This window comes from Scyliorhinus torazame, chromosome 2 (assembly GCF_047496885.1).
Source record: "Scyliorhinus torazame isolate Kashiwa2021f chromosome 2, sScyTor2.1, whole genome shotgun sequence".
NCBI classification, from domain to species: domain Eukaryota; kingdom Metazoa; phylum Chordata; class Chondrichthyes; order Carcharhiniformes; family Scyliorhinidae; genus Scyliorhinus; species Scyliorhinus torazame.
In genome coordinates this window covers 250,449,899-250,455,898 of record NC_092708.1, presented here as the reverse complement: position 1 = coordinate 250,455,898, position 6,000 = coordinate 250,449,899, and positions in this window count along the sequence as shown.

Sequence of the window (6,000 nt, the reverse complement as noted above, 5' to 3'; positions counted from 1 at the left end):
AAGAGAGTGCAATGCCCCTAAAAAGCCACAGAGAGCCCAGCAGACGGACACTCTGAGTAAGAAAAAGACAGAGCCCATTCATAGCGTTAGCGCCCGTTCAGATCAGACGGACTTGACCGGAACGGACTGATGGTGTACGGGCTCCCCCAGTTGGATCTGCGACACCCTTTGGGATAGGTCCGGACGACCGGTAGTTGCAGCGAAAATTCGGGGACAGCCCATCGAATTTCTCTGGCACACAGGAGGGTCCCGCACCACAATAAATTCCTCCACCCTGTTTCAAAAAGACACGTGGCCCACTACAGCCACAATCACCCTCAGCGGCTTTACAGGCCACTCACAGCAGGGACACATCACAGCCCCTGTACCCATTCAAATCAGCAACATTACCACCAAACACCCCGTGGTTTTAGTTGACCTGCCCCACACAGCAGAACACATTCTGGGAATCGATTTCATGAATTCCCATAATCTATCATTTGATCCAGTCAACCAGTGTGTCTGGAAAATGGCAAAATCCGCAAGTGCCCCCGCAACGCTCAACATAGGAGAGTACGCGAACAAAATTAGCGCCGTAGGCGAATTTTGGTTCAACCCGACCACGCTTAGTACGGACAAGCAGGTTAGGGCAGTTCTGCAAAAGAACAGGGCAGCATTCGTGACCCACAAGGGACTTTGGACGGATGACTGGCTCCGTACAAATAACAGGACCTGACCCTAGACCCCAAAAACAGTATGGATTTCCCCAAGAGGCAGAGGGAGAAATCTCAAAGGTAATAGAACGCTTATTAGAGCAGGGCGTACTTAGATCAGTAGCCTCCACTATTAATGCCCCAATTTGGCCAGTGAGAAAGCCCGATGGATCATGGCGACTGACCATCGATTACCGGGAACTCAACAAAATCACTCCCGCAGCAGCCCCCACAGTAGCAACAAGTCCCGAGACCATGCTCAAGCAGGGACTCAATTCCCGATTCTTTACGGTTTTGGATGTCAGTAATGGATTCTGGTCCATTCCATTGGCAAAGGTGTGCCAGTACAAATTTGCCTCCACCTTTAAAGCACAGCAGTACACGTGGACATGCCTGCCACAAGGATTCCACAACTCCCCCTCCATTTTCCACCGACAGCTGGCAAATGGTTTAGCCAAATTCTCTCACCCCGAATGTCTGGTTCAGTATGTAGACGACGTACTACTGCAGACAGACACCATGGAAGAGCACATTGAGCTCCTGTCCAAACTCCTGGAACTCTTACACACAATCGGTTGTAAAGTCAACCCCAAAAAGGCCCAGATTTTGGAAGAAAAGGTGATATATTTGGGAACAATTATCACACATGGTAAACGCGAGATCGAGCATAAAAGGATTGACTCGATTGCTAAATTGCCCCTTCCCCAGAACGTTTCAGCCCTCCGGTCGTTTTTAGGACTGGTTGGCTACTGCCGAAACCACATTGACGGTTTCGCCAGCAAGGCAGCGCCCCTCTCAGACCTCCTAAAGAAAGGAATGCCTTCCGCAGCATACGAATGCTGTGGACTTTTTAAAACAGGCACTCATAGCAGCCCCCGCACTACAAGTTCCAGACCCGCTTTCCCCTTACGCCATAGAGGTAGCGACCACAGACCGCACCCTTTCGGCCTCCAGGAACGTCACGACCAGTTAAGGCTCGTAGCTTACGCCTCCAGAATTTTAGATGCTGTGGAGCAGGGATTTTCAGCCCGTGAGAGGCACCTGCTCGCAGTATTTTGGGCAGTGCAGTATTTTTCATATATTACCGGACTGAACCCCATCACAATTCTCACCGAACAGACCCCCACCCAACTTTTACTGGACGGACGACTCAAGGACGGTACAGTAAGCCAGATTAGAGCAGCTAGCTGGACCCTTCTCTTGCAGGAACGGGACATCACTGTTAAAAGGACAAAGACGAACACCTTTTTAGCCGACAACTTACAGTACCCCGGAACCCCCTATGAATGCGAAATTATCTCTCCATACCACAACACAGGCCCCTTTATCGCTAAAACACCCCCCAGAAAGATAGGTAGTTCAACCCAGAGCCCCCAGCACACGGACACGTGTGAGCCCATAAAGATCTATGTGGATGGATCTTCCACAGTCTTGGATGGGAAGCGCATAACAGGTTGTGGTATCTATGTCGAGGACGTGCAGGGACGCGCCCTTGAGGAAATATTGTTAAAACTTCCAGGCCACTTAGGCGCGCAGGCAGCAGAGCTTGCGGCCATCGCATATATAGTGGAACATCCAGATTCCTTCCCCAGCCCAGCAGACATATACTCGGACAGCCTCTATGTTTGCAACAGCCTCACGGAATTCCTGCCCTGTGGAAAGCAAGGGGATTTGTTTCCGCAGACGGGAAACCCCTCCCCTCAGCCCCATTGCTCCGTCACATTTTAGAGAGAGCCCAGAACAGGACCTTTGGGATAGTCAAGGTTCGTAGTCACCATCGTTCCTCCCCCGCTGGAAATGTGAAAGCCGACGCACTGGCTAAAGCAGGCTCCAGACATGGATATTTTTGGACACCCCCCGAAAGCGCACCAGTGAGTGCGGTTCAGGTCTCACAGACAAAGATCGAGGATCTGGTAGAGGCCCAGAAGCAGGACAGCAATCTCAGGGAGATTGTAAAAGGAAAATATCCAGCTCCCTATGAGAGGTTCACAAATGCACTGACCACACATGCCGGTGTGGTGTTAAAAGACACCCTTTATGTGGTTCCTGAACAGGACAGGAATCAACTGATTTGTTTGTTCCATGACGGTCATGGACATCAGGGAATCGATCCCACTACAGCCCATCTCAAGCAGCTTTGTTGGTGGTCGAATTTAAAGGATGATGTAAATCACTACATCGAGAATTGTCTTATCTGTGCCCAGAATAATCCGGACAGATATGCCAAAAAGGCTCAACTCAGCCACACCCGACCCGTTAATGGCCCCTGGACTAACCTCCAGATTGATTTAATAGGACCATTGCCCCCTTGCAGGTTGACTATAAATATGTACTTGTGGTAATTGACACATTTACAAAATGGGTGGAAGCATTCCCAGCCCACACAATCACTACAAAAACCACAGCCAGGATTTTGACCCACCACATCTTTACAAGATGGGGACTCCCCCGCAGCATTGAATCAGACCAAGGTTCCCATTTTACGGGATGTGTCATGCAGAACGTCCTCACGATATTTGGCATCACCCAAAAATTTCACATAGCATACCACCCACAGTCGAGTGGTATCGTGGAGCGCATGAATCGGACCCTAAAATCCAACCTCAGAAAAATGGTCCAGCAAAACAACACCACTTGGGACTCAGTCCTCCCTTTTGCGCTGATGTTTTTGCGTAATACAATTTCTATTTCCACAGGTTACACCCCACACACTCTCATGACCGGATGCCCCATGAAAGGCACAGAATTTTTATTAGGTTTAGACTTGACCAGCCCCGAAGTGACGGCCCTCACACACGAGAAAGCCGTGGAGTAATTAGTTCAAAATGTTAAAATGGCTCAGCTAGCAGCCGCAGTAAAATTGGGCACAAGGAAGAAACAGAGCAAGGCTTGTTTCGACAAGACAGTGCATGCGACTCATTACAGCATAGGACAGCAAGTCATGCTCTCCATATATAACCCCAGCACATTCCTGTCACCAAAATACTCAGGTCCGTACTCCATTGCGAACAAAGTAAGCCCTTCCGTATATAAAATAAAGTATCCCAATGGTAAGACTGCGTGGTTCCATATCAACCAGCTGACGGCATATGGAACACAGTCCAACCACGCACACCACGGCATGTTCGACCCAGCACACCACGCCCCGCCCACAGCCAACGTAACCCTACCATCCCCCAACACGTCCAGCCCAGCCATGGACTCGACCTCGACTCCACCCCCAAAATATACAATCCGCCCCGGAACGCCCACAGACTGCAGCAGCAGAGACAGCGACTGTGACTCGGACGATAGCCTCAGCACGCCTCCCTACTATCCCCATGCAACTGGACCCACACCCAGCGAATCTGACCACGATTCGAGTGATCCCTTCACGATCACTTTCCTACACAAACCCCACCACCGACCACCGAACTACACTGACGACCCCGATTCCGTCCCCACACAACTAGACACCAACTATTGGCACCGAGATAACTCGTTTCGACTCATCCGCAACGACGAGAGCGACCCCACCTCACACCATGCAGCCCTTTCAGCCCTGATATACTCAAGAGTTTGGCACCTGGGAGAAGATGACGACCTCGGGTCTGCCTCCCAAATCGAGAACCCCTTTGCGACCCTGTTCGCAATCGAGAACGGAGGTGTCCAGATGATGTTTTAAAAGGTACCGCTTGGGAGAAGTGGTGTCCTTTCTGATGGTACCTGCAGCATGGTTTATGTCATTTGTAAGTTTGTTGAATGTTGTTTGTCAGACCCCAAAAAAAGTTTCACGGCCCCACGCCTTTTCGGCCGATACCTCTGAGGACTCCCACAGAGACTCGCTAGTGGCCAGACACTAGTTCAGAGGAACTAGCTTGTCTGCAGGGACTTGTTAAGGTACCAGACGCCCGTTCGTAACTGCCCTTCTGGTTCGAAGCATAGAACCACTACGGCAGCCCCACCACGATGACTACATTTCTTGCCCGTTCTTGTCGGTTGCTCAGGCAGTGGAGAAACGGCTTGGGACCCGCCTGCCTGGGAACCCCCCCCTCTGGTCAACTACGCTCGGGTAGGAGAGACACGGCATTGGTAGCCGTCCTACCCGGGGACTCCATCCAACTCTTACCCGTCGCGGCCCATACGCACCTCATTTTGGAAATTTTAGTTCAAAAAGTTTTGTTTTGTTTCAGGTAACCCTTAGGTTGCCAACCACATGCTATTTACATCCTGAAACATTTGGATGGTAAATTGCACAGCCTGCGAGACGGCTCGCACTGGTTCATTATTTGAAAGTGTGTCTTGTCCTAAATATTCGGTTTTTGAAAAAAAATGAGGGAGTCACACATAGTGACCAATTATAAAGGGAGTAATTGGCACTAAAGGACAGACAGACTATCGGATGAGATGTTAAACCAAGACAGTTACAGACACTATGCTTGTTTCCACAGAACGGGGCAGTTTCGGGGCAGCACGGTAGCACAAGTGATTAGCACTGTGGCTTCACAGCGCCAGGGTCCCAGGTTCGATTCCCCGCTGGGTCACTGTCTGTGCGGAGTTTGCACGTTCTCCCCGTGTCCGCGTGGGTTTCCTCCGGGTGCTCCGGTTTCCTCCCACAGTCCAAAGACGTGCAGGTTAGGTGGATTGGCCATGCTAAATTACCCGTAGTGTCCATAAGGGTTGGGAGGGGTTATTGGGTTGCGGGGATAAGGTGGAAGTGAGGGATTAATGTGGGTCGGTGCAGACTCGATGGGCCGAATGGCCTCCTTCTGCACTGTATGTTCTATGTAATCTATGTAAGAACTCCAGAAGCTCCAGGACCGGAGAAGAAAAGAAATGAAAAGAAGAAGCACCATGAGGACATCCTCCGGATGGCTTATCTTTATGGACATTTGGTTGCGCGTGAACGTGAACCCCATGACCTCAAGCCACCCAGCCGTTAATGTTTCACTTCCCCACAGTACCTAGAGCCCAGTCACCAGCGACACCACACCATCTTGGTGTGCTAGGTTTATAACCTGGTATTCTCTGTCATATGTAATAGAAACCTTACTGGTATTGGCGATACTCTGCTGCATCGTGCAGACTATGCGTCTAAGAAAATGGAGAAGGAGAGCCTACCGCGCTCGAACCCCGGTATATAGGATCAGGTCCCCTATTTTCCGATACGACCAGACCCCCGACCCCCACGATCTATAATAAAGAGCATTCATTTGCGGTGTTATTGTAAATAAAGAAATGTAAAGAACTGTTCATGAGCAAATTGTACGATCTTGAGCTTGACTGCCAAGCCAGGAAAAATGTGTATAAACTGCTCTGATTTTGTTTG